Raw genomic sequence first — 27,484 nt, 5'->3', positions numbered from 1 at the left:
CTTGTTTGTGTCAAATAAAACCTAAAGGATTCATCAGTTTCTACTTAATCACTGCTAAAAACAGCCAATATTCACCATAAAGAAATTTAGACCTGACCTAGGAGAGTGCTCTCCAAAGCAATTACAGGTTTCCCGGAAACATTCCTTCCAAACTTTTGGTTATGTAGAACCGTTGTGAGAAAACTACCTAAGACTTGATTGACAGCTACTGGAAATCACTGTAAACTAGATTATACTAATGGAGTAGCAATCAACTCAGTTTTGTGGCAATCTCTGAACTCTACACCTACCTCTGGCACTTACTGTGCTGTGCTGTTCCATAATCTCCCAGCACGTCTGCTGCTCTGCTGATGCTATTGCTCCTATCTGAAACCAGACTGAGTAAGAAAAACTCCTTGTGACAGAGGGAGTTGCTAGACTAACAAGGCACAAGAATAAAATTACATGCATGGTCACAGTTTGTGCTAGGTCTGTGTGCAGTCCCTTTGCTGCCCAAAATAGCCTACTGTCAATGCCACAGACTGCGGGGTACACTAGAGAACTAAAGAGAATTTCAAAGTGGGAGTGTGTCTCAGGAAAATTGGTACATTCTGAGAGAACTTTCCATGAAAAGTTTTTCAGTCAACTCAAGCTTTAAATTGTGATGCTTTATTATTTTCCATGACAATAACTTTAACAAAGAGAACTCATCCTGAAGCACACTGCAATACCCTCTGCACTACAGCCTGCTTGAACAGAACAAATAGGTATGGCCACTTTCAGCAAAACATGAAAATTTGTCACAGCTTTGATCTGTACAGAAATTCAGTAATACCATAGTATAGAATGGTGTTTAAAAATGATTCAGTTGCTTGAGATGTGACTCGTTCAAGCACTAAGACCAATATTTACACTCTTTGGTGGTTAAGAAAGATGTCATATTCAGAAGAAAATATGTTCTACACCAGAAGCATGTGGACTTGTCAGCAAACATTGAATGCAGTCATATATACTAATATGTTATTAATTGCTTTGTGGATGGTAAAATAAAGTCCCTGATGTGCTTTAGAGTGAAAATATCTTTCCTCTCCTTGAAATGGTGAGCAAACTTCTACCCTACATACAAACATGGATGCCAGTATTCCTCAAAATCTTATGGAGCTTTTATATTAAACTTAGGATTCATTCTCTAATACCAAGTGGAAAAAGGTAAGATTAGATATGTACTAGTTAAGGTAGCATGCAATTAAAATTCAAAGCATTAACAAAAATGGCACTATGCAGTTTACAGTTCAGTTGCAGACATAAAGTTTAATGAGCCTCTTTGTTTTCTCACCCCCCTGGGACTGGTTCCAACTCTTTCAACTATTCTTTTGCCTTGTAAACTTCAGGAACATGAGAGGTGAAGATCCGTTTGAAGGTGTGTGTAACCTAACAAGCATTTCTGAGTTTGCATCTCAGTGCCTTGCTTCCACTCAGCGGCTCTTGGGAGACCTTGCAGAGAATACTAACAGCAACTGAGGACAGAAGTCAGCCCGTAAACTGGTACTCAAGTACTTACAAATGTTTGTGTAGAAAAAACATTAGCGGTACACACACAAGCATTTGCTGACCTTATAGGCTGCTGCTGGAGCCCAGACTTCAGTGTGTCTATGAAAGAGCTGGGAATTGAAAGAGCAAGCTGCGCACAGACCTATAAATGAAAGGAAGCGCACTCCAACAGCATGGGTTCGTCAGAGGTCCAGTTCTTGACTTAAAGCCTCGGGCTAATGCCCTAAGGAAAATGCTAGAAGTGCAGGATCCAGCTCCTCTGCACTGCAGTGGCTTTTACAACCATTGGGGTGCCCTATATATTTTGCGTATTTGTTCTAACACAAACAAGACAGAGAAGGCCTATTTCCAAAGATCACACTGCTCATGTTCCTGAAAGACTTTAAGTCATCTCTCCATAATTCTAGATACTGAATTCTTCTCTGTTTCACAGAATCCTTGCTCAAATCAAACATATCTACCACACCAAGGGAGTGCAGATGCTATAGCAATTGGTTTATTGGGTAGTCTCTTTCTCATAGCCATTGCTGTCATTATGAAGAATAACAAACCCCAAAAAGATGATGCACAAAATTTTCCTGACTTCTTACTTTCATCAGGCCAACATTTTCTCTCTCACCAAATGTAACCTGCTTTTCTTTATTTCTAATATTTATCCAAATTTATTCCCACTATAACCTCCTTAATTTCTAATTACCTTATGCATCCAGCTTCCATCCTCTAATTTCTTCTTCAAATCAGGATCTTCATGCTTTCTTCTTCTCTAACAGGAATTCATCACAGACACACATCACATTGCTTCATTTTCCTCCTCCACACTCCTGAAAATCCTAACAAAAGAGCATGACAACCATAAAACACATGTGTTATGAGGCTCCTGACTATCACAATACCCAAAAGCATCTCAATAATGGTTTTGTTTTCTAAAATTCCTATTCCTCTGCTGCCATGTTGTGCTACAAACTCCTGGAGACAGAAACCATCCTCCCCCTCCAACCTCAGCTCCAAGTCCCACTCTCACTGCAGTCCTACTCCATGACTGTGGGTGCCCAGGAGTATCAAACACAAATTATTACTAGACAGGGTTTGAAACAACAGAATGACTAGCTGAGGAGCAGTGATCCATACCTTGAGCCAGTCTGCTGGTCTGCCACACATGTGGGCACTGATGAACTTGCTCAGGGCATCACCCACTACAGCACATGTGAGTCTGACCTTCCTGAAGTATCATGCAACAATTCTTTTACAGCCTGCTTACACAGGCATAGCTGTACCAAAACTCCTATAATTTGAAAAAAAATGTTTGCTAAAATCAGCTTAGACTGCAGAGTTGGGACAGGCTGAAACAGGGTATTAACCTTTTTTAAACTGAGAAGCAGTAGGTAATTTTAATCTGTCTGTCTTACACTTGGTATAAAGCAAAAATATTCAATGTGTTTATCCTCAGGGTGGGATTAAAAAGGGGAATTATAAAAAAAATCCCATTTGCATTGTTTTCACTGAAAGACTTTAATTTTAACAGGTCTGATCTGGATTAAAAATAATGACCCTTCAAATTCCAAAATTTTTCATGTAAATACTGGCTGTCCATTTACAGCATAATTTGAGCCAGTTCTTAACATGTAGCTGACTCCCCAACACCTGCCATTAAGAGCTTGTGCAAAACTGAACCTAATTGTACAAGCAGAGGAGGAAACCATCAAAGTTATTTCCTAACCAATCTATCATCTCTCATGCCCATCTCTAAGCATGTCACTGCACCGCTGGTAGGCAGACTAATCTGTCAGATATATAAAGAAGGCAAGGGTCTACCATTTTGCCATTACTGCTGGCTAATCTTATTAAAATAACAATATCTATACAATAATTAGATGTCAAAAATAATGGGTACTGCTCTAGTTCTGCCCTCCTCTTTCTTTATTTGGCTCCGTGCTTCAAGAGAAAGTGATCTGGTGGCCACTAGTTCTGACCTTTATCAAGTATTCCTGAGATCTGCAGCTCAGCTTTTCTAATCTTACCTTGACTCCTCTTCAGTGACCCTCCATTCCCCGTTACAGACTTCCCCAATTACCTCAATATTCACAGTATTCTCTAAAGCACTGCTACATGGAACACTATTATCTCTTATCTATTTAATCTATTAACCTCAGGAACACCAGCAAGCTATTATGGGCAATCACTGTGCTTACAGAAAAAGGAGAGAAAACGGGTTGTGCTTTAAAAGCACATGTGGAAAATGTTTGCTATTTTGAACACATTTTATGTTTTCTTCTCCAAGAAAAAGAACTAGATATTTCAGAAGCAAAGCTAATGTATCTCAATTAAACCTCTTGGCTGTTTTGCATTCAGTGAAGTACTCATATATTTTTAAAGATGTTTCCTACTTGCTTCCAACACATTTTCTATTGCTCACTTTTTCACAGAGAGCCCATCAAAAGGCAAGTGCCACCTGGGGATGGAGGTGTCCTGGATCTCTAATTCTAGTCCTATACCCTGTTTTCCAGATTGTTAAGTTGGTGATGCCTTGCATCTGCCTGGAGATGGGAAACAAACTCCTGAAGAGGAGGCTGTTTCAGGAGAAACAGATAGTTCAGGAGGGAGGAAGCAGTCAACACAGAAAAGACAATAATAGTGTGAGACAGCAGCAGGAGAGATCTGCAGGAGCAAACCCCATCCCTGTTCACATACCATCAGTAGAACCAGCAAGTTATTGATTTGTTTTCCAGTCAAAGGTTTGGGGCTTTTGAAAATCTGAAATTCAGAAATATCATCAGTAAAGACAGTCAAGATCAATTTTCCCCAACTCGCTGATGATGGTCTGTTTGGATTTTTATTTTAAGTTGCAGATTTGGCCATGTGATTGTGATTACAGATAAAGGGGGGAAAAAATTCTACTACACAAACTCAAAACATAACATTTTTAGCTGCTGGTTTTGCCTACTCCTTCTTGTTTAAAAAGGCAACACACACACACACACCCTCCCCTCCATAATCTGTTTTCCCAAAAGCTCAGAATGTTTTTAAAGCTATTTCTTGGTCTGAGGAGGAGAGCAGGCATACAGGGGTACAAATTCTCTGAGCATGGGAGCAAGGAGAAATCTTTCAGACTCCAGTGTACTTTTTGGCTGACATTTTGGAGATATGGATCTTATTCAGCCTTCTGCAGAAACAGGCGTATATGACAAAGTAGTCAAGGTGATTTAGAGGCACTGACCTTTTATTGTGAGAAAAAAATCCAAGTATTTTGTGTTTTCTGTGTTTAAAGATGTTGCTTAATCATCACATAATTAAATTTTGTTATGAAATAGTGGAGAATGCTATCCCCAACTAGGACTTAGCTCTAATTCCATCTCTAATCAGCAGATGGCACCATGAATTCGTCAAACGATGCACACCAGAGAGAAGAATGAATTTATCCCCTAAAAAGGGGGCGGGCGGGGGGAAGGAAAAAAGTATAAACTCAACCTGACACACATAAATCAGGAATTAAATTCAGAGGGTGTAACTTTCCCCTCATGCCACTCTTCCAAAAATAAAACTGGCTGTGGAGCATGCTGTGTGACACCCTGATTCACAAAGGGCAGCTATACCTATAATGTCCCCAGCCTTGCCCTGTCAATGACCTACATTGTCTCATGGCCTCCTGTGAGACTGGAAAAAAAAAAAAAAAAGAAAACCCAAAACTGAAATGATTAAACAAACCCCCAAACCCTCAGCTTTCCTTCTCCCCTCTCCTTGCTCTGAACAACAGCACCTTCAGAGCAGACGGCCTCTCCCTGGGCTGGAAAGAGGACCCAGGAGCAATCCACCAGGAAACTCCAAGGAGTAGCTGCAGGCAGACTTTCAGATACAGCCACAGAGGTCGAGTTGGCATTTGGAAAGCCTCGCCCAGGGCTGCTGCTCCACTGCAGCATGAGCACAGATTCATGCAGGGGTCCTGAGTTCATCCAGCTAACCACCACAGGCTGAGAGCAAACAAATGGAGAAGAGTTTATGGGACTTTTTTCCTCCACCAAAACAGCAAATTTTCTACTTGGAATACAAAAGCTGGTAGAGGCAGCCTCACACTCTCCATCACCAGTGCCCTCTGGCCCTGATGGAGCACAGAATGAGCCCACAGTTCCACTGCAGAGCCAGGAGCAGTTCAAAGGAGCAGTTTGGTGTATCTGGGTATCTGCTCTTCCCCTGCTCCAGCCACGCTCATGCTGGTAGGAAAACTATCTTGACAGGCACAGAGCTGGCACCCACCTGGCACCTCTTCACGCCCACCGGGCTCCCACAGGGCTTTGCTGGCGGGCGCCAAGTGCCATGAGAAGGCGTGTTCCTGTGCACATGCCAAATGATGTGCAAGATGTGCTCACCCCCAGCAAAAATCTGCTGCCTTAAATATGAGCTCTCCATGCTCTTACATATGAACAGTGAGTGTGAAAATCCTGCCTGTCCATCTGTTCCTTAAAGGTTTCTTTCTTTTGCTGCATGTTAGAATTTCTCCCCAAATCTTCAGCGGCACAAATCACATCAGTGACATTTATAGGTTAAGTAAATAGTATGCTGCTGACATCATCTAAGCACAGTAACAGGCACAGTTAGGTTGTCTATGGTTAGCTTCAATGCTGTGGACTTCAAGCTCCATTTATCTTGTTCTCTATGAGTAGTAATTAAAATCTGCAGTTACAGAAGCAATGCTCTTAGAAGCAAATAGCTTTACCATGTGAAGCGCAGAAATTTTGCCAACAGAAGAGAGCATTCAATCAACAGTTTCAACCAGGGCACAGAAGTGAAAACTCTGACGTTTAAAATTTAGAGAGTAAAGCAGCACAACAGTAAAAAGATGAACTTACCTTGCATTGCAGGGAGTCATCTTGTCTCAGGCCCAAGGAGGAGGTGCTGTAAATTTTTGCCACCTCAGACTCTGCACGTCTGGTTGTTGCAAAGTGATTTTTCTTCCTGGCCATTCCTTACTATTTTCCCAGCCTGCCTAGCAGACACAACTCAGGAATTACCAATACCTCAGCGGTGACACAATTGATTAAGCATGAGCAATACCAGCTTGGGTTTTGCATTCAGTCAGAGCTCTGTAATGGCAGCACAAGGGGCCTCGCTTGTTGAGCAAGGGCTTTATGTCACTTGTCCCTAGAGCAAGGCACAAGTGAGCCTGACGGAGAAGGCAGCGAACATACTGTCAGAAGCCATATTCACGGGGAAGAGGCAGAACAATGGAGATTAAATGACAGGGCAGAATCAAGGAATTAAATCATCCCTGAGGCTCAGATATTCCAGGCTGCCCCACGACACCTGCTAGAGGCACAGGGGAAGACCTGGAGCAAATCCCTGAGGAGGTCCTTCTGTCTTTACCACCACTCTGATGGGAAACCTGCAGAATCACTTGTGGCTCTACTAAAAATCATGGGCCATACAACTTCATGTCCAGCTGCACACTCACTTTTCAGCTGGCTTCCAGTCTGAAAAAATTGGGCTAGAAAACAACAGAAGGATTGCTTTGAATACAACGATTGTTATCTCTTTCTCTCTGTTGAGAAGCCTGACTCCTGCCTAGGGTCCTGCTGTACTGGTGTAATTCACTTCCAAGTGATTGTAATAAGACAGGAAAATAATTGCTTGCTATAAATAGAAAGAGGTTATGTAGGCCACTTACACACTTCCAACTTGGAAATAACACCATTCTCCAGAGGGACAGTAGGGACCCTCAACCTACACCTGCCCTTTCAACGGTGTGTCCAAATCATCATGGCAGGGTAGTCTGCACCTGAACATCTTTTCCTCTGGATGATCTTCCAGCTTATATGGACCACTAAATGATTTTTCAGCTGGGAAGACAGTAATGAGAGATGTAGGAGTGTAACCTGAGAAACACAACCTCAGCTCCAGCCCTAGTGCCAGGGAAGAGCTAAGTTTTCCACACACAGGGAAAAAGCTGGGGGGGGGGGGAAGGGAAAACCAAAGGGAACAGCTTTGTCTGTAGCAGACTGGTAGCTACTGTATCATCCCAGGCTGACATAAAGACATCTTTGCTTCAAACATGAAGACAAATCCCTGGTCTGAATCAGATGGAAAATTTGAACCTTGATATTGCCTTTCCCAGGTTTGTGCTGGGAATAGTTTAAATACCTGTGCAAGAGTGCACAGCAACGTTCCAAAGTCTTGGTAAATAAGCTCAAGATCCAAGTATAGCAACTTAGTGCTTCAGTGTATTGAAAAAGAAACACTTACTTTTGGGCAGCAATGCTTCAGGCTGGCTGTAGATTTGTGAAGCTCCTTGTTCCTTTTGATGCTGTAATTCATGGGGATGATGGACACTGCTCATTTTATAGCTCTGTATGCCTCTTCCTCCTGGAGGTGTGCAGTCACCACGTCCCTGTCTCTTCAGACCATCCCTCGGGTTGGTACAAGCTCAGAAATCCTGTGATCTGCTTTCAGCACTGTCAGAGACGTTGTAATTTTAATCTTGAATTTTTACTTAGCTTTCCCATTTCTTGCCTGTAAAATGGGAGTGAAATAGTGATAACTTAACACCAGAAAACTAACTGTATTCATAGGCAGACCCTCTGTGCTCTGTTTTCCGAAAAGCTTCAGGTACTAATCCATTCAGGTATGAACCCACTCTCCTATTTTTCTTTGTTATTTATTTAGATTCAAATATCAGGGCAGGAAAGTTTGCAAGCAATTAGCATAGTCCTGTTGCCAATGTCCCACTGCAGTGTCTGAGTTTGCAAGGAGATTCCTCCATACTGGTGTTCTCAATCTTTACAGGGCTACGTCCATGTAGCAGCAAGATACTAACTTGTGTTTGCATATCAAGGCTCGTGGAGTCTTAATTAAAATCTGAGGTCTCTAATCCTGACCAGCATCAAACATAATCCTCAACTGGTGCCAAAGTGTCTGTAGGCCATTTGGAATCTCTTCACCAAACCTGTGTATGGTTCTAATAGAAGAATAAGTTACGAAACAGGAGCCACCACCTGCTTGGTAGTCAGCCTAAAATCAAGAGCTGGGACTGCTGCTCTGCTCAAACAAACAAAAGAAGGGAGTTGACTTTATACAATTCAGTAGCAAGGAGAAAGTGACCTGCAGCAGTATTAACAAATTTACACCATTAATTCACACTTTTGTCAATATGGAACTGTTTCCCATATAGTTTTCTCCAAACCAAATAGGTTTTCCATGCAATTTTTTATCTACTCCAAGTTGAATACAATCTTTTTTAAACTATCTGCTTAAAGGAGACAATTAATCTCTTTGGCAAGGCTTTGGAAAATTAACATTATTTGTGTCAGTATTAGAAGGATATCATCAGGGATTTTGTTTAGCCAGAAAGGCAATGTTTAGGCTAGTGACCAAAACACATCTTTGAGACACATGGTGTGCACGTACCTCTGCATGGTCTGCTGCTTCCCACAGGGGATCCATGAGGCTGGTACCCCCTGCTGCCACCCCTGCACCTCAGCAAAGAGGAACGTGCCTTTAACACTAGTCTATGGTTTTCACAACTGCTGATATTTCCAGTTTTCCTGTACCTGCAGCTGGTTGTTGTTTAGACAGCTTCTATAATATTAGAGAACAGCAATGACTGACCTCAAGCCTGAAGCAGTATTTTCACTGCAAGCATTGTTGTTCAGTCCTTCGAAGCAAAGCTAAGTAATTCAGGGAGAATTTTATCTGACAAATGTAAACATGGTACTTGTGAATTTTCATTAATATTTCACATGAAGAAAATAAGGTCAAATGAATCAGATATGTATTGCAATTTAGCCACTATCTCTGGTAATAAGCAACCCCACCAAACCCACAACTCTCTCCAGTTCACTCAGTTTAAAAATTTCAAGGATACTGCTTTGTGAACAGCTTTTTGCTCACCAGACCTTCTCTCAGGAACTTACTTATATATTCCAATTTACAGCAAAAATCTGAAAAAGTCCTCTGTCTCACATTCCCTGCTCTGAAACACACAGTCCTTCTAGAGCCCTTCTCAGCTCACATTTCCCTTCCCCACTGCAGCTGCCCTTGCTTTACTGGACCTCCCCTTGCAGGGTTGCACAAGGTATGGGAGAAAAGAAGTCACCTGGCAGCAGATACAGCAATGACAGCAGTGCATCAGTCACAGAAAATGATGGAAATAAATGTCCCCAGCCTCAGCAGGCTTCTATCTGCCAGTAATAGAAAAATAATCTTCAAAGGGTACTTGGGCTCTTGAGAAGCCAGAGGTTTGAAGTATATTCACAAAACCATAGAAGCTCTTCTACAGGTTAGTCCCAGAGTCTGGCGAATTCAACCTGAGAGGCATGGACATCTTCCAACTGTGCAACTGCAGAGCTGTGGACAACGTCTAAATTTTGCATTTTATTGCAAAGAAGCACCTAACTCCTCAAATGTAACATTGAGCTAGTGTCACAATAACCTACAAAACATATAGCTGTATAACAACATTTTGAGCTCAGATTTCAGAAGCAAGCTGAAAGAATTATACTAGCAAAATGCATTTTATGACACAGTCCACACCCAGTTTTGGACAACTCAGAGACTCTTAAGCATTTGGTGCTTTTTTCCTGGTTGGTTGTTGTTTTCTGGGTTTGGTAATATTTCATTTACAGGAAGGTTGAATGCTGTATGCCAATATATGTACTTGCACCATATTTCTTTAAATATATTCCAGGAAATGCCATACTCATGAACTGCTCTGTAATGTAATCCTTCAGACTGGAGCAATTCATAACATCCCAAGAACAAAAAAGCTTTTTCAGCCAGCATAGTTAATCAGGAAGTGAGTATATGCCATATTAGAATCCCCCCAGGGTTTTGAGTTTTCAACCAGAGCATGGCCAGTTTGTTGTTTTGCTGGGAAAGCTGTCACAGGACAGACATCCTCATTAGAGCTCCATTTCCACGTTCTCTGGGGTTCAGCACCGAAGCTTTGCCATCTTTACCCTGAGACCTTTATCAGTTGTAAACCAGTACAGACTTAAAGGAAAATTCTCAGCCCTACAGTCCAAAAAGTTCACAGTGTAAGAAGCAATTCACACTAAGGATAAACTGTGAAATGCATTCTTAAAAGTGTTTTATTATCATTTTTTCTTTGAGCCTTGGTGCTGGTGGTAGGCATCTTTCTTTGACACAAAGCTCTTTGTCCCACTACCAGGGTAAGAGCTCCAGGGACAAAACTGCAAATTGGTTCCCAAGTCTATTTTAGGAATGGTTTAACAATCAGAAGAGGAAATGTGATATTCAAATAAAATGGCTAAATTTTTCAGTATTAAAGGTGATTGGGTGAGATCTGCTCCAACAGCACAGAATGAAGAACAAAATGCAAATATTCTAGTGCAGAGCAGCTGTGCACAGGCCAGCACCTGCTGAAATCACAGATTTCTACCTGCTGACTTCGTGAGGGGATAAGGCTGAAGGGGAGCTCCTGGGGGACAGAAAACCGGGGGCTGGGGCTGGCATCCCTCTCCTGGCACAGGACAGCATTCGATGGTGATGAGCCCTCTCACTGCAGCACACAACCCACAGTATACCACAATAAAGTCTAGCTGCCCAACAGCCTTCAGCAGATCATCTACCAGAGAACATTTATACCATTGCATGAACATCCCAAAAACAGTAGTTTGAGGGACACAACAGCTCTAAATATTGTGCTTTCCTTCTCACTCCTGGAGTGGACTCAGTTAGAACAGGATCACAAATTACATGAGGTTGGCACATAAGGCAATAACCCTCCAAGCACAGAGGCACAGACCTCTCTGGAGCCTGGCAGGTGTCAGCAGGATGTGATACAGGCATCTAGGCTGATCTGGGCAGTATTGTTGCATATGGCAGCTGAGGGTGACCTCTACAGACATTCAGTCCATCTTATCTCAAACTGTTTCCAAAAATTCCACTGATAAGAGAATACAAATATACACATAAATAAACCTAAGTTTGTTCACAATTAGCAATGAAAGGTTTCCTAATGTTCATATTAAGCTTCTTTTTTGATTGGTAAAGTTACTTAGTGCTCACTTGCAAAAGCAGAGGGCTTTTATAGTTTTTTGCCAGAGAAATAAAACAAATGTTATCAGGTGACAACATAACTCAGCTGCACCAAAGAGAATGGAGCAACACTAATTTATATGAGCAACAGACCCAGCCTCCAGGATCCTCTGTGTATTCATACTGAATGGACACAATGCAACCTCTCAGCTGGTATAAAGAGTACTGAAAAATCACTGGTGTTCAAAATCAGGTGTGCCTTTGGAGTGGCTTTTCCTGTAGAACACATCATATGCATTTTCTTGGCCTGATTCACAAAATGAGGCACCCATCATACAGCACACAGCAGCTCTGAAACTCAGCCACATGCTGCTCTGTGTCTGCATATATCATTGCTGAAAAATCCAATTCTTGGTGTCATTGGCACTGGAGTCAAGTTGGTGCCCTGAAACATGTCTTCTTATAGGAAATGGGTACTACTCTACTTGTCTAAGGGTTTGTCAATGCAGGGGAGATTTACTGAGGCAATTATAGTGCTATAACTGAGCACTAACCCACTGCAGTCACACAAATGCAACTCCTTAGTACTAAAGTACTTATTTGCAGTTCATGTTAAATTGCTTTGCATGCAATGTAATTATTACACTGACATTAATCATAAGAGTAAATATTCTTTTGCAGACAACTTCCAATGAGTGAAAGGCTTTTCTGCACTGGATAAAACTAGGCAGATAAAAATATTGTATTATCAGATTTTTTTTGTTTCTCTGTTAACAGGCTACATATCAGGCAGCCTGGGCTAACAGACTGGGCATGGGTTTAAGACAGTGGACATCTCGTCTCTGGTTTTCACATGTTGAGTGGCAGCAGGTAAGTCACCTGTGCTTTTTGCCTTTGGGTTTCTTAGTAGCAACAATATTTTTCTAATTTTGCCAAGTCAAATTCTTTTTCTTAACACTGATTAAAATAAACCAAGACATTTATTGCTCCAGCGTTCCACGCCACCACATTCCCCACACAAATACATTTTCTTTGTTCAGTGCATCTGGTGTTGACAGTTGCAAATGATTTGCACATTTAGAAACTATCTGAGCTCAAAACTGAGGTCTTCTGTGTGAATCTAACTGGTGTAATTCTCCAGAGACAGGTGAGGGGAAAAGCAAAGACATTTGAATACTGTTTCTCTCAAGCCACAGAGGAAGAAGTTCTTTGTTTCAGCATGGCATTTTACCTGCAGTGCTGCAGAGAAGCATGTGGTGACTACCATGCCAGATCTACAAAAATAGGTCTTACTACACTATCTTGGAATATGCAGTAGGTCCACTGTCTGATTTAGCTGATGTTAAAGTCTACTTTCCAATAGGTCAGTGTTGATTTCATCTCAAACACCAAACCATGAATTTAAAAGCCTCACCAAAATCCAAGAACTGTGCAGTATCACTGCTCCAGAGCATGATGGGCTGCTGCAGAAATAGCGGCACCTCCCAGCCAGGCACTGGGTCATGAGAACCCATGTGCGTCTGGAGACTCCAATACAGCATCTCCCCTGTTCCTTTCTCAGCATTTGCTATGGCTCCCTATTGCCAGTAAAGGCTTTATGTGGTCTCCATAGGCACCAATCTATGCCATAACTAGAGGGCTTTCAAAATTAGGGGATCAATAATGTCACATATTTGAGGGCTAGATGCCTAGATTGTCAAAATGACTTCAGGCTTCCTTTGGGGCAGCTAAGTCAGAGCATCCTTTTCTGAGATTGATTTTTTTTTCTTGCTTAACTGACAGGTGGCAGCTAGGGGCAATCTTCCTTCTTATTTTCAGCAGACTTCCAGCACACAGGGATGTGGGCATAGCTGCCAGATACTCCAGCAGGTCCCCAGTCACAGTGAGAAGCAGTGAAGGCAGCACCCCATCTCTCCACAGCACCCATGAGGCATGCCAGGCAGGGAGTCCCACAGTGGGGACTGGTTGGCCTGACATCACAGCGGGGGGAACCATGCCATCCTGCAAAATGCCCCATCAAGAGCTCAGCTGCCCTGTGCCCTTCACTTTGGACCCTGCATGACATTCTGCATTGAATACACACTGCACCTGTCCATGTTTCACAGGGGTCCTGGCATGCCTGAAGCATTTCAGAGGCAGAGTCACAAGCAACATGAAGGCTGAACAGATAAGAGCTTGACATAAGTGACAGAAGGACGGTAGCCCCTTTCAAATCCAACCTGCAAATAAGTGAAAAAAGCCAGTGCTCCAAAGGCAACAGTCCAAGATGATTCAGACTAAAAGCCAGTGATGTGCCATTATACTCCTGAGCATACATTGTGATATAAATTTTACCTCTAGTATTTTTGAATAGAGAAGTGTAAATCATGTGAAAAAGTGTTTGTGTCCTTCTCTAGCCTGCTGGCACAGGCCATGATTAGCAGGCTAGAAGAAATGATGCATCCTGTGAAATGCCTGTGAGAAAAAAACACATGGCAAATGTGCCAGCGCATCCCAATAGGAAGAATGGAGCAAGGCAGGAACATGCTGGTACACAGTCCTTCAGGTCAGTCAGGAACATGAAAATGTCAACCTCTTTTTCTTTTTTTCTCATAACATGAACAATATCCATCCATACTAGGAGCCAAAATGGGGGGGGGGTGGGGGAGGTGGGGAATAAAAGGAACATAGCACACAGGAACAGTTTTGGATAAATAGACACAAAGGTGGGGATACATAAAGATAATACTTGCATTCTATCCAGCTAACAGTCTTGCGCACTGAAATGTCTGCATGAAGTCCTGTACTCACTGAGATATGGAGTCAGTTTTATCCATCGAGAATAGGTAGGATCTTACATTTAGGAGAAAAGAGATTTCAAGTTTAAGTCACCTGTGAGGGTAACACCTGGAAACGTTCTGCATTATATTAGCTTTTTAACACAAAAGTATGCTGAAATGCTTAAGTTAGCATCTTTCCAAAATATTCACTGCTTCATAAAGTACAGTTGTCGAATGCTGCAAATATTCACTTTACATAATCAAATGATCAATTCATGATCTTGCAAGTACTGAAATGTACACACATGTATCTAATAAACAGAAAAAAATCCAATTTCATCTATGTGGATAATGCTCTCAAGCACATGGTGTGACTCGGAGTTGCCCTGTGCAGGGCCAGGAGCTGGACTTCTATGATCTGATCTGTGTTGGTCCCTCTCAACTCAGGATATTCTAATTCTATGATTCTATTAGTTGAATGACACATTTTAAAATCAGTATTCTCTCAAAGCATCTAAATGTATGACTCAGGTAAGAGTTGCATCACAATCTACAGACGAAGGTAACCTTAGGACTTGATATGTCTGAATGAGATTGTTCAGATTTGCTAAACCAAACAAACTTACAACTCTTTGAAGGCATGGAGAATAGTTTGAGACATCAGGTTGTACAATGGAAAAAGACAAAGAGATTGAATAAGCAAAGAGATGACAAAGATGCATTAGATCAACATGACATGGCTACCTAACTTTTGTGGTGCTTTTAAGAAAAGTATTAGATCTTCAAGAGATCCTGAGTATTTACCTTCAAAGAAAAAAACATGCCCACCTGAAGGTGCCAGACAATCAGCCTACCCCAATGATAGAGGTCTTGGGTTTTCCTTCCAGGGCACCAAGAAACATTCTGCCTCACCTCAGCAAACCTCTGAAAAATTCTCATAAAAACCATTATTCCAGGACAAATGAATATCATGGCACTGGGAGTCAAATAAGTATCTGGAAAAGAGTCATCAACCACAGCATGAAGACTAGCTTCCTTCAGGGCTTTTCTTCAGCTTGTTTAAAAATTAAGGAAGTACCAAATTTAAATCTCCTGCTTGGAACAGCAGCACCGAGCAAGGAGCAGTGTGGGTCATCCCAGGCAGGAGCAGCCCAAGCTCCACTGCTACAAGTGGCTGCTCCAGGCAATCAGCAAAGCAAGAGATGAAGGGCATTGTGCACTTTTTAGGCGCAGGTTGTCAGCGAAGTTGATACGCGTGACACTTTTTTGGTACGGGCACTCGTTTCTAGGAAACACTTTGGTAAACAACTTTGAAGTCAAAATGAAAAATTACAGCCTGAGTGCTTTTTTCACTTTTATCCTCCTTACCTTCATGACTGTACTAGTCCATTTAAATGGCAAAGCAGTACTGAATGCAAACAGCCTCCTTCTGCAGGCTGTCTCCACAGTTCAATTACCAGTGCTTTAACAGTGCTAATTAGCATTCCTCAGAGCTAGATCTCTTTGAGTGACAGGTAACCATGGAGAGTCACAATCCTGTAGGTGATCAGCAAGAGTCTGACTTTTCTTTTTAATTAAAAATTAGAAATGCCTTAAACAAAAATAATAATTCACTGATTTATGCTATTATCCTAGGGTTGCCAAGCTGCTGAGAATAACATTAGTGTTGTAAAAAATGAAACAATTTTTAAATGAATAGACTAGGCCGACAGAAAGGAGAGCGGGTTTATTATCTGTAACAAGAGAATGTACTCATAATGATGGTACAAAATAGTAGACGCTTCTCCCGAGAGTTGGCATGGAGACCAAAAATAGGACACTTTCCTGAATGTGGGATGGGATTGCCACAATTTATTTTAGATTTTAACAAGATAGATAGATAAATACTAAGTCTGTTGCACAAATAGAAATTTCATAGGGATATCATTTCTGTAAAATTTAACCATGAGTTATATTGAGAGATAATATTGCATCTGGTCCAAGCGAGAGCCAAGACTGGAAATTGAATCAGCCAGAAAATCAATTAGTGAAAATTGTTTTCAACGTAGCTATGCCATTTCCCGCCAGCTAATGATCCAGTTCTCTTTCCAGAAATGGACTCCAGCAGCAAAAAATTCAGAGTCAAAGTTTTGAAAACTGCAGTGGGTCTACATCAGCAGTGTTGACCCAACCTAATCTGAAGATTATTCATCAACAAATAAGGAAAATTTTTAAGCTGAACTTGCCAAAAATAGGAAGATGGATCAAGACATATTTGTAATTATGAAATATTTTCCAAGATCATCATCTCACCCCAGCAAACTCATTAATTGTAGATTCTAATGAAAATAATTGCATTTAAGACAATAAAAGGAAATAGATGATTGAGCAAAAATTATTCTAATAACCAACAATCACAAGGCAGAATTTTAACCATTGTTCACATGCAAAATCACGGCTGCTAATTGTGAAGCATCTATTCAACAGGGTTTCTTAAACTTTCCCCGTATGTTTTCTTTCCTAAATGCAAAAAAAAAAAGCTCCAAAACTCCAGAGTTAAATCAACATAGTTCTATTTGATATAGAGGTATTTACATCTTTAAAGTAAAAGAGAGTTAAATTTAACTTACTGTGGGAAGGAAGGAACTAAAGGTAACTGCCTGGTACTGTTTTAATTTGAAATCGGAATATTAACTAAAAATTTCATATCTACAAGTACAGAGAGGAACACTTCCCTAAAAACACAAGTAAAATAGACCCAGGTAGCCTTCCAGCTAGCCAATTATAAATGTATAGTAGGCACTAGTAAAATAAATGCCCAATTTTCAGCTCATTTATTTAATATTTTAAGCTTACAAATGGATAAAAAAGTATCTATCAATAGCTGTCAAGATAGGTAAACAGCCAGGGCTAATCACAGTTTTAATAAAGTTTATAAAACAGTCAAATAAATAAAGAAAAATAAATAAAGATGAAACATGTCCCTGAGTATAATATTGTCTTTCAGGTTTTTTCTCTATTTACAAATTTATCATTCACTGGCAGATTTTTTAATTCCACTCAATGCTCTGAACTTTGTCTTTTATAAGAAGAAATTTTACAAACAAACAAATATGAGAACTGGCTATGTGCTGTCAAAAGACTCAGGCACTACCTGGCCCTGAACGTTCTTATCCAAAGAGGAGACCTCAGCAGTACCGGTGGCACCGACTTGACTCTGATGCAGACTCAGCCATCCCTGCTGCATCCCAGTAAATTCAGTCTGACTACTTAGTAGTTATCCACACACACATGCACATCTCCAAATTTTTAGGTTTTGTAATCTTCTTCTTACTCTCATATTTCAAGGAAATAATAAACCAACTTTTATAATAATTCTGTTTTGCTCAGAATTCAGTCTGCTTATGTATCCATGTAGAATGGTTCATTCAATGCTGCAAATTTTCATCACCAACATCAACAGAAAATTCTTAATAAAAGATAATTAACTGGTGGAAAATAACTCTTAGAATGAAGGCAGCCTAGAGACCATGTTTGTCACCTTGTTTTTAAAGCTGATCTGTTTTCCTTAATCTCTACAAGAGGAGCAAGCAAGGGGAAAGAGGTGGTTTATGTAGGAATGGGGTAGGAAAATAAACCCACCACTCTGTCTTGCCACAACTGCTCTTGTCCTTGGTCTTGGAAAGTGTCTCTCTCATCTGTGCAACTATCAACCTACTTAAAGAGAAAGACTTGAGCAACTACAAAAATCACAAAGATTCCTATCAATGATTTTCAAATTCAAAGAGGTAACAGAAATAATCTTCATCTCAAACCCTAAAGAATTTTAAAAAACAAAACAAAACAAATGTATTTGGTTCTGAGTTTAAGTAAAAACATTGGAAATTAAACCTCCTATAATATTACTGTGCTATTTAACAGTTTATATCCTGCTCGTTTCACTTGCCTAAATAATCACATTCTTGCAAGTTTAGCGTTTCAAAGATTAATTATTCTACCCAAAGAAGATTAATTTTCCTTGAGAACATTTTCCCTTCATGTTGGTAAATTGATAAGCTATCAGCATGCTTATTTCCTACTAGTAGGCTTTGCCCAGACTCTGCAGCACCAAATCCCATTGGAACTACGGAACAAGCTCTCTGCTAACTCTTAGCTGAGGGAGGAAATTCACTAATGAAGGAAGCGGATAAATTCCCCCCAAAATGGCCATCAGAATCTCTCAGCAATGTCTCTCAATATTTCAGCCTCCATACCTTGCCCTGTGGCTGTGAAGCTGAAAGGGCTGCAACCTGGAACCTCTTAGTTCTTTCGCAAAATCCTTGACAAAATCTCAATTGCTGTCATCCTTCTCCAAAAAATCAAGGCAAATAATCAGTCTGCCTCCAGTAGAACTTGTGTCAAGACTTAAATGTTTCCCTATTACTGATTCTGTGACTGATTCTGGTGAATGTTTTGGTATTTGTAAAAATTTATGAAACTGCAGAATTTTATATAAGCTATTATTTCTCCTTTTCTCTGACAGAATCCCTCTGGCTATGAAAATTGACTGGCGTTTTTCTGAAGTCATGCTCTTTCAACTCTTGCCTCAGATATCTTACAAATAGAAATAACCTCAACCCAGTCCAGTCTTCCCACAAATCTTCTAGGTAGGCATCATAGGGCAATATCAACATATCAACAATTTTTTTTTAAGCAAACATAATGGTTGACCAGAGTTTGACTGTGGAGGTAGCTCCCAAAACCAAGAGTTTTCACAAGTGGTGATTCAACACACTGTCTCTGTACTTCCTGTGATAACCTCATGTTACTTTCATGATTTCTTTACACTTTGAAATGCTTACAACTTGATACAACCCACTTTCTGAATAACATTATTGAGAGTACTATAAGTCTGCTGTTTAGAATTCCTCTGGATGAGGAAATAATTAAATATCTGAAAATACTTTCTTTAAGACAAAGAAACAAAACATACAGAAAATATGAAATTATTAAAGTGAAAAAATTGCTCTCCTGAAAAACAGAATGTAATTCTACCATATGTGTTTCTTTCTACAAGGGCCGATGCTGGCCAGAGCTCTGGCCCCCTCCCTGGGGTTAAGGCTTGTCCTGGGAGCTGGACCCTGCTGCAAGCCCTCAGCAGTTCTACAGGCTGAGCCACAGAGCAGGGGTGCATCTTTGCTTAATCTAAATTACACTCAAGTGTATTTCTACCAACTCAGGAAGAGCCCTCGGGTGTGTTGTGCAGCCTGAGCTCAGCAGCAGGTATGCTGCCAGTGGCCAGCAATGAATCTGCCTTGCTCCTGACTCTAGAACAACCTAAGAGGTCAAAAGTCGAGTGTGGCACTCACTGCTATTTATTTGTCTATTATGTATTTTGTTAGGTCTGTTTCGGGGTCATTTTACAAAGATGGCAAACTGAGACTGGACTATGGACCTCCTCTCAGGCTCCCTTGTGAAAACTCACAAAGGAGTGGTGTTGTTTTCAGGTGGCTAAACTTTGGTTGAATACGCACGGCATGAGGAAAGAGAAGATGTAAGTCAGACATTCAAGAAAATAACATTTGCATCTCTTTTTCAAAGAGGCTGTTGGAAAAGCTGATGGCAGCTGCAGAAGCCCTGCCTAGTTTGCGTACTCTTTTCAGACTTGGTGTCAAAATGGAAAATTTCAGTACTGTCCAATATAGGTGCTGCATTTTGACTTTCCCAGGAACAGGATAGGAATTGGAAACTAATGAAAGCATACTCTACTTTTTCCTTTGGCAGCAAAGAGGCTGAAACACATCTGAAAGCCTAGAAAGAAAAAAAAGTGGGATATATATTCCTATTCCAAACAAGAAGAATTAATTCCAAAGAAAGAAAACATTATCACAAGATCACATATTGAGTTTAAAATTTACATACACAGGTAGTTGTGCTCATGTTAGAAAAATTCCAAATGCAAAGAGCATAAATTTAAGTTTCAGCAATGTGGAAAAGCTGTTTGCTACTTGCTTATTTCATCAGGCTGTGAATGATTTTTATATTCAGCAGAATGGGACAGAAGGTATTTCTTTTAGGTACAGCAAACTGAGTATCTTGCAATGCAAGGCTGCATTGTTTTGTTCGAACTAAGGAGAAATAGTTGATGAGTGAATAAGTGCATGATCTAAAGCCTATTGAAATCAATGGAAAGATTCTCACTGACTTCTCCAAGCTTTGGATCAAGCCTCAAAAGAGCAGCTATTTCTCTCTGATACAGCAAGGAATCAATTCCCTCTCCCAGCGGTACTCTAAATAATTCAATATTTTGTCTCAGATCATTTCCTAAGAAAAATGATGAGGATGTTGTTTAAGTGGGCGATACCCTGAAGTGACAGAGTCTGCGATGCACTCAGCCATGTAACATGTGCTGTGTGCTGTACGCCCGCACAAAGGCAGGGCAGTCTCGGAGCAGCCCTCAGACACCAGGAGTGCTCTGCGCTCGCCGGCAGACGGACAACACACAGTCGTGTTTCTCCTATCGCTGCCCAGAAAGAGCTGCACTAATTTTGCTAACTCTTGGAGGAATGCCTGCACTATTACAATTCTGTAAAGAAGCAACATTAGTATTTCTTTGCAGTAAAATCATGATCTCTTCCCACAATTTGTTTCAATATCCACAGAAAGGCAAAAATTGCAATGCTGATTGTGGGGGTTTTTTTACAAAAGAAAAAAATAATTAAGGCTCATACCATTCTCCAGTGCTTTTGACTTTTAGAGCAAAACACTATGTGGAAATAATATTTTTGAACTCTTTTTTTCTACATGAAAAATGAATCAGTACAAAGCATACCAGCATTAGATTGAGGAACTTTGCCCCAAACCACAGCAACACCTTGTTAACTTTTACTTTCCTGCCATAATCAGGTGGCCTTCTGCACACTATTCACTTTCTCCAGTAAATTGGAGAAAGCTGCCGAAACTTGTTTATGGACAGTTCGGAGATGAGCTGCAGCATTTGTACCATCTCCCAGGCACAGAGGCTGACAGGAACACAGCCTGGCTTGCAGTCACACTTCCCAGAGCAGCACTGGGACATGTTCTCCCCATTGGCAAAGAAGGACAGCAATTTGCAATACAGTGTTTTAAGAGTGGGGGAAAAAATCCCACTTCTCCACTCCCACCAGGCAGCTACCTAGCAACAGTTGACAAATAGGCAGGATGGAATTGGTACTGAGCTACAACTCCAGTGATTATCCCCCTTTCCTACACTTCTTACTGAGTTACACCTGTGGGAAACAACTCGCCAGTAGCAGGTCTGATGACTGTAGAGGTGGCAGCTCTGATACATTCATTGTCTTCACTCCCAACACAAAGCATAACCCAGTCTTTCAACATCATTTGTGGAGAAATACTAATCAGCATCTGCCCAAGCATGCTCCGGTTTCCCTCCCAACCTTCTTGCTGTATACCCACATGTGTACTCACAACTTGCTTGTGCATTTCAGCTGCTACAGCACTGAGTGCTACTTCAGGTGCACTGCAGTGCCAGTCCCAAAAGCTTGTCCTAACTCCTGGGCAAAGTCTGAAAATCCTCACACGGAGAGAAATCCACTGCCAAGGCCAGCTTCCCCTGCCAGCTCTTCCATAAGAGCAGGAAAAGGCACAGGCTCTTCCTCTCATCAGTGCTGCTCAGTGATGGATTTCAGAGATCAGCTGGATATTTGTGCCAAAGCCCACTCAGTTGTTACCACTAGCACAGCTGGGACAGCCATGGGGCATGGCTGACTGCCCAAAAATACTCATGAAATCCTCCTCATGGGTGGTATGAAATACACCTGCTCTCCACTCAGACACCAGGAAGCGTGTGGTCTTGGCAAGGCCAGAGAAGGGGATCCTGAGCACCCTTCTTCTGCCATTTGCCTAACACTGCCCCATACAGCCTGACTTTCTACCCACCCCCAAAATACTTCTGCTCCAGGTTCAGAAGATTATAATTGCTAAACTGAGCTGTTACTCAAAAAGAGAGATTCACGTCCTTCAATCTTATCAGAAAGTAACATTTTGGTTTTTTACAGCATTGGTACATTTAAAAATGATGAATTCCAAAAACATGATAATAATCAGATACTGAAAAACAAACACTGTCTGAACTTCTAGTCAGAGAAAAAACTTGCCTGTAGGTAGATGAATGTATTCCAGAAATTTTCATTGTTGCTTTTACATCACCTACTTTTCTGGAAAAGGCTTTAATATAATGCAGCAATAAGCCTTTAGTTTTATATCTTCTCATTTAAACAGTATTCCTAAACCTTTCAAATCAGATTCCTTCTCCCAAATCAATTTCTTCATTAAACAATTTGTTACTGTACCAATGCAGATTTGGCAAAATACCCTATTTAGAACCCACTGTACCAAAAATTTGAACTATATGATTTGCTGTGTATACCTACAAAGATGAGTTAATATCAACATCCTTTGGCCACTTGAGTTGCCATAACAGTGTTTTGTGAGCAAACTCTAAAGGCAACAATATGAATTCCTTGTTTTAATTCACATTTTAAATTGTGTTTCAAAGAGAGCATGAACAGATTTCTGCAGGTTTTTTATGAGCAAACAAGAATAAATATTAGAGTTAGAAGCTTTCTTCAAGCATAAACTATTTATTTATTTTATATATGAAGCATTTCAGCTTTTTACATGAAATTTAGGCACTACATGCAGAAGACACATGTTTCTTCCCCTCCTTACCACATGTGAGCACCAAACTGAGTATTCAACCTCTTTCTTTGTGCTTTGGACTCCACAGCTTGACTGTGGCATTGAAAAGACCACGATACTCATCTGTGTGCATCACTACAGCCTCATCCATAAGGGGCACCATAATGCCTACCTGTAGCTCCACCCTGCACCTCTGACCATTTTAAAGACTAGGATGAGACTGTTCCAGTCCCATGAGTAAAGGGGAGAGACAGCATGAGAATTTAAGAGGTATACATTTCTAGCCACAAAAAGAAATCAGTTGCTAAAACACCACTTCTTTTTCTAATAAGCAATTTTATACAGCAATGAATAAAATAAATTTGAGAGCAACTATTTATCACAAGGAAATTAAAAATGCTCAGAGCACACAGAAAGCACATTTTTGGGGGAAGACATTGCATCCAGCCCTCAAATGTATTAACCTCTGACTGAGATGGGGGAGAAATGTTCAGCTTTTTCTTTAACCAACCCTGGTTCATGTTATTAAACACTCCCCCACTGTTGATAAAAACCAGTGGTGCAGGAGACCCCACAGTAGCTGCCTTGCCTCTTTTCCACCCCAAGCATGGCTCTGCCTTTGGGAGGCTCCCAGCCAGATCCCACACTGCCAGGAGCATGTGTACACCCACTCTGCTGCCAGACACACAAAACCTCATTGCAGCCCCTTTGATTCTGTACTTTCTGTCTCTGCCTAGATAACTTTTCAGAAGCTGACAGAGCCTTTACAATTTAATTGGTGTTGACACCTTTTGAAGCAATGCCTTGAGGCACTGAGGGTCATTGTCTACTTTATCCTGCTTTTCTGCGGCTGCCTCCATTTGGCTACCTTGCAGCCTGTGGTGCTCTGGTGGCCCCTGCACTCTTCATTCATGTTTGTACTTGTACTGGGTCCAGTTACAAGGACCCTTGTTAAACGCCCAGCAGGCAGCACTGAATAGAGATTTTGACTATCTGGGATTTGAAGGCCTCCAGCAATAGGGGAGAAAGGCCTGTAAACACAAAAGTATCCCAGTAGCAGTGGGGTGTTAACAAAATCACGCATTTATGCCACAGGACCTCAGAACCAAGCTCCTTACTGTCGATTCACTGGCTATTAAGCCTTGGTAATTAGGTGGTTTCCCGTGACTTTTCTTTCCTGGGATTCACCAACTATCATTTTCCATATGTCCCTTTTTCCCAGAGCAGCTATACACCCTCACACATTCAATAAGCCAGGCAGATGGTACCACATTACCAGGCTCTGAGCAGCCAAAACCAATTCAAAACAAGTAAAAAGATTTGGTGTGGCATTCCCAAAGCTGCCCTGGAAACCTGGATCCAAAAATCACAGAGGTCACACAGCCTCATGAGGGCAAACACATCTCTCCAGGTTCAGCCCCGCAGTGCCTGTAACAAGTGAGACACTTCTGGGCAATCACATCCCCACAGAAGATGAACAGGAGAGAGCACTTGAAGAACCATCTTTCACTTCATAAACAACTTTTAATATGCATTTCTCTGATGTTTTCCAGGTTTAAATAATTAAGTCTCTCAAATTTCCTACTAAAAATGCAAAGGATTCACTCACACTTCATTTGGTCCTAAGCTCCAGTCAGCTTGGGGCCACATCTCAGTAAAACTCAGCCTCAAACGCTGGATTAAGACAGTGAATGAGAGCATAACCAACCAAAATGGAAAATAATATTTCAGTTAGGTAAATCCAAGATATTAAAGCATGGCCAGAATGACCTCAGTGGCAATTTCCTATTCAAAAAATTCCCTGCCCTCTCAAAAAACAGCCTTGCTAGTCAAACCCGATGGCTGGGCCTTGCATTTTCCAACACTCTCTCTGCCACAGTTCAGAGTCTGCTTTTCCACAGTCACTCTGAATTCCAGCAGTTCACCTACAGATCTCTGACAAATGAGAGTTGTAATTCCACTATGATGCTGCCAAGTCCTCCCACATTCAGTATCGCTTGGTCCTTTGCCATCTGGGGGATGCTTGTCCCTGTATCCATGATCCCATTGGCCTCTTTCGTCTACTGTGGAAAAAAGCAATCAGAAGCAGGCCCCTGTGCCTGACTGCATCCCTTGGAAACTGGGATCTGGCTCCAGATCTTTACTCCTTGTTGCCTCCCTCTCAACCCTGCAGTCATGTCACCAAGCCTCTCGTTCACAGCCAGCTGCTGCAGCCCTTCCCTCTGTCCCCAGCCTGCCTGGAAGGTGGCTGCACCTCCGGGCTCTACCTGAGCCAGTGCCAAAATGATGCATATCCACTACTGCAATTAACCTGCAATCGTGAGTTACCGAGGTTTAGAATAAAAACACACTGACAAAGCTGCACTCAACTGTGACAAAGGACTTACCTTTCTTATGCTTTATGAAATCCCCTTGCATCTTTCCATGTGCTTCTCTGCCATGGCACACAGTGCTTTCTGGAAGTACATCAAAGTCCAACAAACAGGGGAAAAATAAAATAAAATGTGTAGGCACAGTGTAAGAAAACAGTGGTTCTGGAGAGGCCAGGTCAGCCTGGTGATGAACTGACATGATAGAGTTCCCCAGAAACCACCCTCCAGAACAGGAATGCTGTTTCAATGAGCTAAATGTAAATAATGCTTTTAGCTGCAATACACTTTTGGCGGCTCTGCCAGAAGAGGTTTCCTTTGGCTGACAGAGGCAAACACTACCTGCAAAGCACAATGGTCCCACAGACAGCACTAGTGGTAACAGTTTGCTGCACTGGCAGCAAAGAAAGTCACTGGAGGAAAGTTGATTACCTCTGCCTAGGCATCCACTCCTTGAAGAATAAAGTCTATCCAAAGGTCATTACAGCTGAGCTAAGAGCACATGTTGGGACAGAACTTTTCTTCTATTTTCATCATCTCATACAGAGTCTGCAGGTTGGGATGCCAGCTAGGAAATAAAAAGTAAAGAAGTTCCTCTAGACTGGCCATTCTGTTATGTAAATTCAGCTGAAGTTGTTCCTTGCAACAATTAAACCAAAACCATAACTCTTTCCTTATGGAGGCAAGGGCCTTACAAAATCCATTGCAAGGTACAGGATATTATCCATGTACAAGAGCAACCACCATATCTGGTCAGATGAGAGGCTGACTTTCTTTTTTCTGTAAACAGCCTTTATGCTATTTTATTTAAGAGCCTTTAGTGAAGCTTTCCTTCCATCGTGTGCCCAGCTTCTTTCCATGTCCATGCAAAATTTTGATACCCACCCATCCTAGAATCATGATGCTCATTTAGAATATTTGCTGTTTTCCTAACAAATCATAAAAAATGGCACAAAGTTCAGGAACTGCTCCCTCAGCTAGGCCAGCTTTCTCATCTGTTACACTTGTCTTATTACAAAAAGGCTGTGGAGAAAACATAGCTTTTATTTCTGAAATGTTCAATACCCCTTTTTTGTTGTTTTTTTCTTTGGTTGATTGGTTTTGGTGGTGTTTTTCTAATTCCCCTGTATGCCTCCCAAGATGGGACTCTATTCAAACATTTCTACACACAGAATCTGCTGAGCCAAAAGAATCCCCATGTCTGCCCTTCCTCCAGCACATGTTATGTGGGAGCTCTCTCTCAACCACCTTTCATGCCCTAAACACAGACAGGCAAGAAAGGATATCCCTGTTCTTTTAAGAGCTAGCAAGGGTAGGTTATCCTGAGGTACAGCCTATGTCCAGCAAAGCACAAAGGCTTCCCCAGCATCTGCTACTCAGACCCGTATCCTTGGGGCTAAAGAGTCATGCTGATCACAGGGCTTCCAAATCTGCTCACTTTAGGGAGAAAAGAACTGAAAAAGCCTAACTACATTTAGAAAGGGACTTTACTCTGTCCTTTGGATTGGATTTATATCTGTTTTGGTTGTCTTCTGGGAATTTATCTCTGACCTACAGGGGACTGAGGATGAAGCCCGTCTGACTCTAGTTACCAAAAAAAGCAATACTGATCCTACCAGGCATCCAAGGGGAGATTACAAATAAGAGAAGGAGCCACCCCAACTGATTGGATACACTTCTAAATGCTTTCCCTTCTGCATTCTGCATTTGCTATTTATTAAAGCAAAAAATAATAATGCAGTATTTGCTTAGTGCACAGGGTAGCTGTAAAATTTAATTAATCACTGTAGCTTAGCTTGCTGAGAGCTTTCAATGAAAACCCCAATAAAAATCTAATGCTTGCTGTAAATAAAACCCCTCAAAATTGCCTGACTTCTTGCTTTGGTATTGTACCTTATGGGATCAGAGACAGGACACTGCCTACAATCCTGATTCAGCAAATTACTTGAAAGTAAACACATACATAAGCCAGAGGACACCAAAGTGTGCATTGATACAGTTGACTTGGGATGGACTTAAATGACTGCCCTATAGACTGTCTGCATCCACATTCCCACTCCAAGGGACTCCAATTACCAAAGAATCCTTCCTTTCTCACTTCCAGATTTCCAAACACGGAGTCAAAACACGAGCCCCTATTTAGTAGCACCGTACTTCATGAATATGCCTATGGGTCTAAATGAG

Source organism: Pithys albifrons, chromosome 10, assembly GCF_047495875.1.
Source record: "Pithys albifrons albifrons isolate INPA30051 chromosome 10, PitAlb_v1, whole genome shotgun sequence".
NCBI classification, from domain to species: Eukaryota; Metazoa; Chordata; class Aves; order Passeriformes; family Thamnophilidae; genus Pithys; species Pithys albifrons.
The sequence above is the reverse complement of the archived record's forward strand: the minus strand, read 5'-3'. Positions refer to the sequence as shown.